General features: G+C 33.9%; 2 long non-coding RNA genes across 2 annotated transcripts in view; both read left to right on the forward strand.

The window, feature by feature from the left end:
* The window catches only part of LOC309661038, a 570380-nt gene that overhangs the window by 25072 nt on the left and 530611 nt on the right, over nucleotides 1-14697 (forward strand). The gene's annotated exons all lie outside the window — the stretch shown is intronic.
* The window catches only part of LOC309661032, a 31162-nt gene continuing 19935 nt past the window's right edge, over nucleotides 3471-14697 (forward strand). The window contains exon 1 of the long non-coding RNA XR_014263812.1: nucleotides 3471-5972. This is a non-coding gene — a long non-coding RNA (uncharacterized lncRNA). The remainder of the gene's footprint in view (nucleotides 5973-14697) is intronic.

The following is a 14697-nucleotide window of genomic DNA, read 5'->3' on the forward strand; positions in this document are numbered from 1 at the left end:
GTCTGTTTCTGGTTATTTTGCACTTAAACTATTAAAATGTTGTTTTCTTAGTTTCCATTAATTTTGCAAAATCATTTTTAACAATTTCAATAATCACTTTAGTTGCATTTCTCTTAAATGCAGGCCTGTTTTCCAAGTACAAATAAATTTGAACAAAAGATTTGATTTCTGTTAGAAATTTCTCCAGATGTGAATTTTGAAATACGGCTCATGTTATTATTCTGGTTTGCAGTAAAACATGGATTAAGGCATGAAAAGAAAAAGAAAATGCTTGGTAAATAAATAAGTAGATAATTAAACTTTGTTTACCATTCCATCCACAGATTTTTATGTGTGCCAGAATATAATATTGGCTTAAGAGATGGGGTGTCAGTTAACTTGAAGCCACACAATTCAATATTTAGGAAAATAAGAACTGAATTTTGTTGAAAAACAAGTTACTTGCAGATTTCACTTAATTCATATGGCCACCATTTTGTATTTGTGCGTGTTCTAGCTTAGCATTAGTAATGATGCTAAGTTGAATGGCATTATTTTAGCCCTATGCCTGTCCCTTGAACAATTTTCAGCCACAGGTAATCAATATGACCAAATATGTTAGTCAAATAATTCAAATGCAAGTAAATAAAATAGTTCAAATTCAAAAACACTTTTCATCATTTTATCATGTCATCCTGACTTCATATCATCAGAGAGACACAATGTATAAACCAACATTTTGTGTTTTTGAAAATACAGCTAATTTTAAAAGACATTTGTTGGCAAAATATAAATATATAAATATATATATAATCATTTTATTTCTCTTTCTTTTTTTTCTGTCTATCATATATTGGGTAAACAAAATTAAATATCATTTGGGTATTGTTGCAACCAGACACACTTCTGTTCCTGCAATATAGGATTTCATATTATCGCAATGATATAATTTCACCAGTCAGACCAGCAAGCAATTTAAAGACTTCTACCATTCTTTGAGAAGACAAGGGAGACTAGGCACTCAAATATTCACAGTGAGCATAAAATTTGGTAACTGTCTTCTGGGGAGTAATTTGCCAGTGTACATTAAATTTTAATTGTGCACAGAAAGCTGTTTTACAGAAATTACATCATAGTACAGATGTTCACGGAAGCATTACACCAGGAATGGACACCACTTACCTTCCCATCAATAAGGGAATAGTTAAACTATGATAGATCCATTAAAGTGAATACAGAGCAGCCATGAAAAAGAGGAGATATATATTGAATGCTATGAAAAGATGCACATGGTATGTTCAATAAAATGAAGACTAATATTAGAAGTCTTAGAAGATTATTCTATTTCCTATAAAGAATAATAGCTAAACATATTTATGCATATCAGTAAAAAAAAGATGTCTGGAAGAATAGCAGCAAACTTAGGTGGAGGGATGGAAAGTGGACATTGAGAGGGTTTGACTCCTTGCCTTTTATGTTTATGTCTGTATCTTAGGAGTAAACTTAGTTTACTTTACAGATTTTTCTGCTCTTTTCTGCTAAAAGCCAATCCTGAAAACAGCACTTATTCCCCTTGGTCAGCATTTTTCTTTTTTCCTGAAAACTACTCTTCATCCAAAATAAATATTTCTACTGTACCACAAAACAAATTATTCAGCTTTAAAATTGCACAGCCTTTGCCATATAGTAAATTCCACTAAGCCATGGCAAAACTCCATCTCCAATTCAGAAAACGTTTATGTTTGACCAGGGGGAATGATGATAAATTGTTTATATTACTCTTTGTCTTCTGGGGAAATGTTTTCATTAAGTCTGAATGCTATCTAATGATTAAGACAGGAAAGTTTGAGAAAAGCTACTACTGTTATTCAATCACTAAATACAGATCACATTAAGATAGAGCAAGGAGGGGGGGGAAATGGCCATGCTATCTGCTTTTGGACTCTCCTTGCTACCCAATCTCCTGCTGCTCAAGGTAGGAGTAAAACATCTTTCTCACTAACGAGTGACTTTCTTTCTCTTGCAGGAGAATATTATACTCTACTGTTGAATGTTTTCTTAGTGTTATGACTCTGTGTGTGTGTGTGTGTGTGTGTGTGTGTGTGTGTGTGTGTGTGAATTCACAGAAAACTACAAGGTTTCAATGGATGTCTGAGAAATACGTGTTTTTTGCCATCTCTAATGTTGCCCCATCTCAAATTAATTAAATTAATGGCTGCATATAAATCTGTTAGCTCCATTACTTTTATGGCTTCATCATTTTTAAGTATTTTAACAACTTAAAATATTAAGAAATTATAAAATAGACACGTAATTCCGTATTCTGCGGTTTGAGTTAATGTTACTCATTTTCTGTGTTTCTACATAAATATGGTTGAATGATATTAAATGAGAAAATCTGGTATTATATATTTAATCAAAATCAACCCTTCAACATTTGGTATACTTCAGTTTTGGGTAGTTTTTATGATGTCATGATGAATATACTTATATATCTGGATTTCCCCTATTTTAATGAGTTGCTTTGGAGATATTCCTGTAAATAAAATTAATTTATTGAACAATATGACTTAAGATGCATGGCAGACTGCCTTCAAATTTAGCATTGTATATTTAGCAAAATATTCATAATATGGTCAACTAGGCTTTATTAAATTCCGTAATAATTTAGAATATTTATATAAATAGGAAAACAAATGTTCATATTGAGTAATGAGTCTTAATTAGTTTGAATTTGTTTTATCTTTAAGTAAGGCATATGTATGTTTTTCATAATAGCTTTGAGGTCCTATCTACCTGGGTAATGAAAAATTCAGTTTAGTTTTATTTTGAGGACATTCTCCTTCCCTACCTTTCCGTAGTTGTATACAATGCAGTAATTTGTAGTAAATATCACTGGTCTTTACTTCGTTACGGTCTCCACTGCCAATGTCCATTATCTAAGCCAATTTGATCCACTCAAATTTGTTAAATTTAGCGACCTATACTTCTACCTAAGCTTTTAAGGCCATTACATTCAGGGTTATGCCTCTCTAATATATGTATACCGTCCCCAGCAGAGCCCAGCCATCTTCAGGATTACTGAATTTTGTTACATTACTGTATCAGAGATCCTCAAGACCACCTTCAAATTCAATGATTCACTGGAAGGACTCACAGGACCCAGAAAACCATTATACTTACAGTTACAACTTATTATAGAAAAAGGATACAGTTTGAAATCAGCAAAGGTAAAGGCACATAGGGCAGGTAAGGCACTATACTTCCATGTGCTCTCTTCTGGTAGAATCTTTTTTTTTTTTTTAACATCTTTATTGAAGTATAATTGCCTTACAATGGTGTGTTAGCTTCTGCTTTATAACAAAGTGAATCAGTTATACATATACAATATGTTCCCATTTCTCTTCCCTCTTGCATCTCCCTCCCTCCCACCCTCCCCATCCCATCCCTCTAGGTGGTCACAAAGCACCGAGCTGATCTCCCTGTGCTAGAATCTTAAAGATAGTGCTTAACCTGCCAGCAATGATGTGTGACATGTACGAAGTACTACCAACCAGGGAAGCTCACCTGAGTCTTGGTGTGCAGAGTTTTTACTGGAAGTCGGTCACTGATCCATGGTTGAACACCTGCATGGCTGACATTAGTCACTTAGTTTCCAGCCCCTACAGAAACCTAACTGATACCTTGTAGCCCAAGGCTTCAAGAAAACAAAAATACTCTTATCCCATACAGCTGCGCCCAACCCCTTGAAAGGCCCTGAAATTTAAAAAGCCAGAGCTTTTCTTTGAAAAATGTAATCCTCTTTACTCTCTATAATGCAGGGAATTTCAGACCTTCAAAAACAAATAATTACAATGACTTCCTTGTCCTCTTTTAGGGGATCAAAGAAAAAATATTCCTCTCATTCTTCCCAGATACACGTAGAAGAAAAAAAAAAAATGACTTCTTTAATCAGCTGTTTTTCCACAGATGTAATGTATTCCCAGAGACATCATGGTTGTTTCAAGATACTAAGTTATGAAGTTGATTTGTTACATAGCAATAGTGATCAGAACAGTTAGATTCACACATGTAATTAATAAATTAAATGTGAATCATTTTATGACTGTGATGTTTTTCCATTTAAATAGATTCTGCTACATAAACTAAAATATAGGTAGTTTAGAAAATTTTAGAAATAATAAACAACATTGAAACTATATGTACTTAATGCAGATTTAATTATGAATTTTCTACTGATCAATTCTTTGGGGCTTCCTTTTTTTGTTTTTGTTTTTAAATTAAATATGTCATAAAGAAGTCATTATTAATTTTTAAAACAAAGTATATGCAAATATATGGGCACATATGTTCATATGTTAAACCCCATGTTCCTCAACCACAGAGTTACCATTTATTTGTTTGTTTTGTTCTTTCACAGAGTTACCTTTGGAAAGCCACGATTTGGGATTTTTGTGGGTTTTTTTGCATATTCTTTATGGGGGGACCTATGCATATACAAGCATCTACCTCTATCTATATTTTTTAAGCAAATTTTAGTAAACTGCACACTATGGTATAACATATTTTTTCCTAAAATATACATATTGGAAATTATACAGCTATTTTTCTGTGTCGTGGTTTGTATTTTTATTTTATGTATGTCATTTTAACCTTGTGTTTTTAATGTTCTGTAGTTAACTGTGTTTTCTTTAATGAAATCTAGAATTTTTGATCATACTCTCAAAGATCTTTCTAACTCTACTATAGAAATATCACAAATAAGAGAAATATTAACATTTTTACATTTGGATTTTTCCCTTCTTATTTATTCCCACTCTTTAAAGAATCATTTCCAAAATATTTCCCAGAGGTCTACTAAATTATCACAATCATTTATTTTAAAATATAGAATTTCCACTACTTTAAATTAAATTTTTATTTTATTTTAAATTATCATATATGCTTATACCGATTTATGAAATTTATAGCTAAATTATACTGATATAGCTATGTATGTACCATCACAACAACTGTTTTAATTATTACATTTTGTCATATATTTTAATATCTGGTAGAGATACTTCATGACTTTATTTTGATTTTTAGAATTTTCTAGGCTAAACTGGGTTGTTTATTTTTCCAAATAAAATAGAACATAAGAAACATAACTTAACTAAACTTTTAAATGAATATAGTGCCACAGAAGCACAGGCCTAGATTAAAAAGGCTTTTACAGTTCAAGTCTTAAAACGAACTTCAGGCCTCCAAAGATACACTAACAAAAGTGGCCATGAAAACTGTGCAGACACAAAGGAATGTACACTACATAAAACTCACTTCAGATGTGTCCCTAAGAATAACGTTTAAGAAAATAATCTCCCAGAATACAGACACAAGGACCATGGAAAACCTTGAAAAAGCACATTATTCCCAGAGGACTGAATTTCATCTTGGGAGACAGAGATAATGCCCCTCTCCATGGCAAAGAACAGATCTGTTTTCTCCTCCAGGATTATAATTATGTCATTTTATTGTAATGATATAAAATGTCTCCCACTAGCACAAAGGTTAGCAGAATTGATATGGTAACATTGGGAGTTTTATAAACTCAGAATTCCTGGGCTGGGATGAAGACCCTTTGGGTGAACAGCATCAGCCTGTTCCACAATTATGGGACTTGGGGTGTCAGTTGTAACTGATGCAAACATGCAGCTCATGTTACCTGCTGTGCCACCAGTGGTACAGTTCTTTGTCCCTGACACAGGATTTTTGTGATTTTTTTCATCATCAATGACACTATAGTAGAATAACTTGTTAGCTTACAACCAGGGTAAAATCCAAAACACTGGAGAATTTTTTGATAATAATGTATCTTTTCAATATTAGGTCACCTGAACAAGGGAAGCCATATTGAATCAGATACAAAGAACCACACATCACGTGATGAACCTGGACTTCATGCTCAATGTAATTACTGGACGAGAACTTGTGTTGTTACTCTTGGTAAAAAGGTTATGTTCTATTTGTATAGTGTTATGAGTTGAAGTGTGTCCCCCCTCAAATTCATATGTTGAAGTCCTAACTCCCAGTATCTTATAATGTCACCTTATTTGACAATAAGACTATTTCAGATGTAGTTAAGTTGAGATGAGGTCATCAGGGTAGGTGCTGATCCAATAACTATATCTTTATAAAAACAGGAAATCTGAACACAAAGATATTCATACAGGGAGAATGCTGTGTGAAGCTGAAGGAAAGTATTGGGGTGAGGCTTCCAGACTGTGAGACAATATATTTCTGTTGCTTAAGTCACCCAGTCTGTGGTAGTACTTTGTTATAGCAGCTCTAGCAAACTAATGTAGGAAAAGGGTGAAATGGATGTATGGAAATCCGGAGAGCAGGGACTTAATTGGCTGCCCAACATATGTCCTTTTATTTCTAGGATGACATTTAAACTGCATTCCCATTCTACCTTATATTCTGGTGGGGACAGGCATCTGAATTATGGATATTACAATGCAGATGAGAAGTATAAAAACACCATTTAGAAGCCTGGGTCATAAAAGCCTTTGACTTATTATCCTTCATGACTTTTCATCTTTCAGTAGTAATCGCTGAAGCCATGTTTTGAAAACAAAAGAACCAAAAAAAATTTTTTTAAGTGCATCTTTCAATTCACTTTTGAAGTCTATGAGTGAGAACTGTGTTAAGTCACTGAGATTTTGGATTTTATCTGTTAAAGTAGCTAATATTATCTAGACAAATACACAATGACAACTTCCTTACCAGTAACCCGATCACATTATACAGATTAATAATTCAGGAATATTTTGGAAAGTTTGTGTTGGGATGATTGGAGAGTGAATATATACTGAACCTTTGTTCTATGTTATTAGGTAGCATTAACTGTCCAATTTGATAAAATGTAATGAGCATAATAGAGAACCACATCGTTTTGTAAGTTGATTATCCAGATTTCCCTGAGGGGGATGGGTATTAAGTGTGAGCTATGAAAATGCCAACTCTGAATACTTTATAATCCAATATTTTCTGACATTAAACTTAAATTGGTTTCCTGTAGTATTTTTTTTTTAAAGAAATGTATGTTTTGTAGCTATGAGTGAATACTTTAGAGTTAAAAGATAAGCACTAAGAGCCTCTTCTAGAATGGAGGCATGAGGAGATCTGCAGACTGGCTCCCCGGCATAACCTGGTAAAATTTTTATGAAAGAAAACATTTAAAGTCTATGGATATTGTCTTAAAGGCATACACCAAATGAAGAAATGTTTATTCAAGAAAATCTACATTTTGGTATGAATAGCAAGAGTCGCTGGCACTTGATCCATAACCGGCGCCCTCTCCCGCAATTCCGCAGATTAGTATGATAATATCCCTACTCTTGGTAGATGTGGTGAAGAAGATGGGACTTCCTCCTCCTTCAGTAATCAGTCAAGTGTATCAGTATCTTCCTGGGAGAGGCAATCAACCAGCATTTATCATTCTCCCAAGCTCCATGTTGCAGAGCCTACATTTCAGACTAGTGCAGCAGAGAGGCTGGGTCTTCCTTCCTCTCCCTAGCTTTCCTTCTTCCATAGGGTGATGGTTACACTACAAGAGAGGAAGACTGAGAATACTAGCACCCTATCCTTGCTGCAGGCTGCTTAAAGGGCAGAAGTTCTGTGCAGGGAAAGGCAAGCTGAGAAGACCAAAGGCAACTGGTTCACATGCTGCCTTGCTCATCAAACAGGAATGTCTTTCTGAGAGAAGTGGATGACTCTCTCTGCTCCCACCTTAGGATCAGGGGCTCAGAGGTTTTGCCCAAAGGGTAAAGATGTGTCATAATAACACAGAGCTCCAAAGCCCTCCCCTCCAAAAATGACTGTATTTAGAACAGAATGTGGGGAACTAAAGGCTAAGGTAATCTGAAAAACAGTAAAGATTTTGGTGGGAAGCAATTTAGAGGAGGCCGGTCATAAGAACCTTAAACTCAGCTGTAGATCAGCTACTCCATGAGAGAGAACCAGGGAAAGAAACAGATAAGGAAGCCTTACTGGAGTCAGAACAAACCTTGAAGACTGACCTCCAAAATTATTTCTTCAGGACCTCAGACTTAGTTGGATTAGACTGAGGAGCAATTCACACCCCACAGCATAGTCAAAACCAATAGTGCAATCAGCTGACAGTTACTGGAGCCTAACTGCTGTGTGTGATACCAAAAGAGACAGATAGCCTAACAGAGAGAAGGGGAAAGTCAAAGAAAGCCCTGTCAAAACCACTGACATACCAGGGTGTCTGTGCACACACCCAAGGCTGCCTGCACCCTCTGAGTAGTGACATCAGAGGCCTCACACTATAGGGAAATATACTTTGTTAAAATAGTCCAGCCAAGTCTCTAAACAAATAAGCAGGCAAGCAAACAAATAAGACGATAATAGCAAGCCCTGGAGAGGGAAGATCAATATCCAGAGTTGCTACTGTATATTATCAAAAATCAAAAATTTTTTCAACAAAAATTTATAAAACATGAAAAAAAAAAACCCTGAAAGTTGTGACCCATACATAGAGACAAAGCAGGCGACAGAAATTGCCTGGGAGAGGGCTTAGATGTTAGACTTAACAGACAAACACATAAAATAACTATTATAAATATGTTCAAAGAAACAAAGAAAACACTTAAATAAAGGAAGTAATAGTGACAATATCTCATCAAATAAAGAATATAAATAAAGAGATAGAAATAATGAAGAAAGACTCATATAGAAATTCTGGAATTTAAAAGTACAACTGAAATAAAATTTTCTCTAGAGAGGCAAAATAGTATATTTAAAACAACAAAAACCAATTGCCAGTGAACTTGAATTTAGATTCACAGAGATTATGCAATCTGAAGAGTAAAGAGAAAAAATTAAGAAACATAAACAAATCTTCAGATAAATATAGGATACCAATATACAACATAATAGGAGTAGCAGAGAAAGAGCAGAAAGAGAAAAGGAAAGAAAAAATATTTGGAGAAATAATAGCTGAAAACTTGCTAAATCTGATGAAATATACAAATGGTCATTAAACATCAGGAAATTCAAATCAAAATTGTAATGTGTTACTACTTCACACTCACGAAGATGACCATAATCAAAAATATAAATAAGTGTTGGCATAGATGTGGAGAATTTGGAAACCTCACACATTGCTATTAGGAATTTAGACTCAGGTGTGTTCACTTTGAAAATAGTCTGGCAGTTCCTCACAAGTTTAAACTTGGAGTTATCATATGACCCAGAAATTCCATTCTTAGGCATATAATTAGGAAAATTGAAAACATACATCCACACAAAAACTTACAAACAGATGTTCATAGCAACATTATTTATAATAGCCCCAAAGTGGAAATGACCCAAATGTCCATCAACTAATAAATAGAAAAATTAAAAGCTGTATATCCATACAATGTAATGATTTTTTTCATAATAAAAAAGAGCAAAGTATTGACACATGCTACAACATGAATGGACCTCAGAAAGATGATGTTGGGTTAAAGAATCCAGTCATAAAGGGCTACATATTTTATGGTTTCATTATTAAAAATGAACACAATAGGCAAATATAGAGACAGAAAGTAGATTAGTGTTGGCTAGGACTGAGAGTGTTGGGGAAGGAAAAGAGTGACTGTTAATGGCTACAAGGCTTGTTTTGGGTTAATGACAACATTCTAAAATTGATTGTATTAATGGTTGCACAACTTTGAGACTATCCCGAAGACTATTGAATTTTATACTTTAAATGTGTGAATTGTATGGTATGAGTCTAATCTCAGTAAAGATGTTATATTTTTAAAAAGGATAAGCATACCTCTCCAGAGGTTTACACTCTATTTAGAAAATAAAATGTTTATAGGATCAATCAAAATTTGATAAGAGCCATGAAACATTAATGAACAAACTAACACTATTTTACTAACTCGATTGTGGGGGTGTTTCATTTGGGAAAACCAGATAAGAATTCATATGAACGGTGGAATTTGGGCTTCAGAATGATATCCATAGATATTGAATGTACACTGTGAGAAAATAGTGAAAAATGGAAAAGATATAGCATCTTCTGGAATGGAGTAGAATGTACAGCAGAGGATTAGCTTTGAAAAATGCAACTTCTGACATGAAAAGGAAATCAAATCATGGCAGGCCTTGGATGTCATGCTAGCAAATTTGTTCAATACTTCAGCTTGAGAAAGTTTTTCAAAGGTTTAAATAAGGTAGTAAAAAATTACTGTATCAGTTGATTGCAGTTTCTTGGTAATAAAAATTTCTCAGTTTCCAATAACAATTGTAAGGGACTTCTGTGTTTAGAGGTACACAATTTCTAAAGGTTGACTTGGTTGTCAGGCTATTTTTATTCTCAACACATACTGCTTTGAAACAGTTGAGTTGGTCATCTTTCATGGTCAACGAGTTGGTCATCTTTCATGGTCAATGAGAAGAAGTTTTAGAGGGTAGTCTAAATGACACATAAAAAGACTGACCGATAATATATCACTAACATATTTATTTGCATTCTCCGTCAGTCTCAAGGGATTTTAATTACCTAGATTGAATGAAATAAATTAAATGATATTATTGGAAGTTTGGAGATTTTGATTAGTTCCTAGATTTTTACTTAATATCAGTTTCATGCTTTCAGAAAACTAAAAAGTCTACACATTCAAATCAAGAAGCTTATATTTTTTCTTTTTTGGAAACTGAGGAAATGTCACCCTAATGTAATATTATCCTGCCATATCAGCAAGAAAACTCAACTCTAGCAAAATGTGTAATATGAATTTCTCTGATTCAATGTCACACACTCTCCAAAGTTGTCTTATAATTTCAATATTTAGCTTCAAGATAGAAATATTACATTTTAATAGGGGTGTTGTTATTATTTATTATAATTATATTATTTCATTGTTTAAATATTTTTATGGCTGCGTGGGTGTTTTAAATACAAATAGCCATATTATTTTAGACAATTATTTTAGACAATCATTTTAGAGATATGATCTATCACACCCAGCCTTTTGTAGATGAAACTGAGTCCAAGAAAGACTGTGAGGGGCTAATGGGTTTATCACAATTTAGCGCCAAAGCTGGGATACAATTCAAACATCTTAATTTCAAGATCAGTGACTTTCCTTATATACCATCCAATAGATTAGCTAACAATTGTTTGGATAATCATGTAGGAAACCTAATAAAATTATGTGACATGGTAATAAATGATTTCTACTTCTGGCCTGTCAAGGATTTGGACTGTATAGACTATAACAAGCCCCAGAGCCATTTATTATATTCTGCTATATGACATTCAGTCATGGGGTCCTGCCCGAATTTAGATCTTCGTGGATAGCAAGGGGTCAGTTAAGTCCGTTCAGCCAAGCACTAAGTCCTCATGTTTGGCTTCAGTACTGCTGGCATTTTCCTGCCTCAGCATGAGCACAGTCTTACTCAGTGCTCTCACAGAGTGTGAGAGAAATGAATTGCATTAGGTTTTAACAATAAAGATGCAGTTACCTTCTGCCGTTTCCAGATTTCCTGTGTGACAAACGTCAGAATTAAACTGTTGCAACATTCAGCACATTTTTATCCAGATAAATATTGAAAACATATTTAATGCAATATCGAAGGGATTAGAGCATTCAGAAAAGGGAAAGTCTGACTAATGCAGCAGCTGCACAGCATTCCAGCGCACTCAAGCTATTGCCAGCATTTATTAGCCAGTCAAGTCTTTGACAATAAACAATCTGCGGTCCGGCTCATGTTCTCCAGCAGATAGTTGTTGCAAGTTTGTTTTCATGACGGCATTAACAGCTCTTGTTTCTGCAGGTTGCCTATTATTACTGCTTAATTAACATCGGAAGTCTTTTAATCGAACTTTAAATGTACTTTTAATTGCATTCCAACAGATGATATTTTTATGCTAATGATCCACTTGCAAAGGGTAAATAAATTCATATATATCAAAAATAGAATTTGCAACAGAAAATAGTGTATCTGTTAACTGCAAAAATTGAGCTGGTTGTTTCTTAATACCTTATTTCAAAAACTTTATATCTAAAATAAAATGAAACAAAAGAAGCACACCATTTTTTCAGCCTTCTTCCATATGTAATGCACTGTTTACATCTCTCTATAACTATATTATCTCATGGGGTTAGAATCAGGCCTGCTTTTAAGCAGGTTCACATGGAAAGGACAAAATGGTTGCAGAAAGGGTTTCATTTCCGATGGGATGGATTTTGCTCTGTTTCCAGATCATACTAGTTGTTCGATCTTTTGAATCTCACTTTTGGGTAGAATGGATCATTAATGTGGTCAAAAATCATTTTTGGTAGTTAAAATTGGAAGGTATCCAAACGATATGACAAAGAAATAATTAAAACAAGAGGAGGTTTTTTCCCCTTGGAGAGTATCTCTAATAAATATTTTGAAGAAAAAGTGGAAATCTAAACTCAGGAAATTAAATGTAAATATCTCTAGGACTTCAACTGTAAAACTACAAATGTAAAGATAAAATTTAATGCAAAAGATAGACTCAGTAATATGTTACTCTTACATAGCATTTTACTAGCAATTAATACTCCGTATATATATGCATACCAAGGCTTATGTAGTTTGCTATTAAAATTTAAACTTTGGCTTCTCTTATTTTTTTTCCTTTAATATATTCCATCTAGAGAGTATTTTGAAATTATTTCAACAACAAGAATGGGACCAATGTGATTTCTGCCCCCATAAATACAAATAGCATAAAAATGAAATTCCATGTATATAAGCATCCATGTTTATGTAACATAGCAATGTAATCTTTAAACATTTAATCTATTTTGTTTTGTTTTTGGTCTCTAGGAGTTTACAATGTATAGATATTGTCAATTAAATAACCAAATTAAGTTTGAATAATCTAAACATAACCTCTAAAACTTAAATTCCTTTATTAAGGACCTCTACATCACACTTGTGGAGAGTTTATGAAATTTTTAGGCAGTAAAACTTTTGAGATGTATGTAATGAAGAATTAGGGTGAAACATTATTCAGTTCCTATGAAAATAAATGTATTCAATTAATATAATTATTTTAATTAAATCAGTATCCTCAGATAGTTTAAAGGGCTATAGATAAAATTTAAAGCACAAGTTAAATAACTCTAAAACTTATGCCCAAACTAGCTGTTATTGCATATCTCATATCAATCAACCATTTATATTAATCTATAAAATGAATCTTTCAACCTGTAGCAATCTTCTCCTGTTTTAGAAAGACAATGGTCCAGTCTGTATGTAGGTTGAGATTCCATAACATAAGGCTTCAAAAAAGTATCTTCTTTATAGGAATGGGAGAATGGGGAAGGAGATATTCTGTTTAGTTGTATTAGAGAGTTGTAAGTGGTTGTTCATATAAATATAATTTCTTTAAAAGTACTTACCAATATATAATAGCATGTACTTAATCTACTGATGTAGAAGCATATGAAATCAATAACCTCTCATCTCAGGCTTATGGTTTATGATTGTCTCCTACTGATTCAGTAGAATATGTTATAATTTTGTTTTCTATAAAGCTTTCTTCTTAGTCACTGTATGACTTTATATAGTTTCCCATACCTGCTCTATCCTTGAGGAACCTGTATTTTAGATAAATGAAAAAAAGTCTAAACAAAAAGTATCACCAATTTTATAGGTGCTTTAATAAGGAATAATAAGGCACAAAAGTCTTTTTATTTATTTATTTATTTATTTAAATGGCTGTGTTGGGTCTTCGTTTCTGTGCGAGGGCTTTCTCTAGTTGTGGCAAGCGGGGACCACTCTTCATCGCGGTGCGCAGGCCTCTAACTATCGCGGCCTCTCTTGTTGCGGAGCACAGGCTCCAGACGCGCAGGCTCAGTAATTGTGGCTCACGGGCCTAGTCGCTCCGCGGCATGTGGGATCTTCCCAGACCAGGGCTCGAACCCGTGTCCCCTGCATTGGCAGGCAGATTCTCAACCACTGCGCCACCAGGGAAGCCCTAAAGAAGACTCTTTTTAAAAGTCTTCACAGAAGGGGATCAAACTTCTTTATACATGAGGGAGTATTTGGGGCTGAATCTTAGAATACAACTATTAAAGGTTCAAAAATGCAGTTTTCCTACAAGTATTTAATTGCTAAACAATATAAAGTATTAGAAGTTTTGAGACCCAACTGAAAGAAAATATCTGTAGAGTTATACACAAACCAGTAAGATTGTTAAACAAACAAGAAATATTATATTTTCATGTTTCATGCAAATGTGAGAAAATGTAAGAAAACTTGGGGTGTAAAATATAAGAAAAATATTTTTATTTTATTATTGTATTAGGCAAATATACTTTCTATTATACAAGAAAAAGTATAAAACATTATTACTTACCTGAATGATACAATGGAACATATATACAGAAAGTTCATTAAACTTTTCACTTCATTTTGATATTTTCACTGCTGGAACTGGTTGCTTTAATTAAAATCTGGAACATCCATATGTAATATTGCTGTAGTCTAAGTATTTATGCCCCCCCCAATTCTTATGTTGGAATCTTAACCCCCATATATGATGGTATTAGGAGGTGAGGTCTTTGGGAGGTGCTTATGTCTTCATGAGGGTGGAGCCCTCATGAATGGGATGGTGTTCTTATAAAAGTGGCCACACAGAGATCCCTTGGCCCTTTCACCATGTGAGGACACAGT

Source organism: Balaenoptera physalus (assembly GCF_965194825.1).
Source record: "Balaenoptera physalus genome assembly, chromosome: 5".
In the NCBI taxonomy this organism is placed as follows: domain Eukaryota; kingdom Metazoa; phylum Chordata; class Mammalia; order Artiodactyla; family Balaenopteridae; genus Balaenoptera; species Balaenoptera physalus.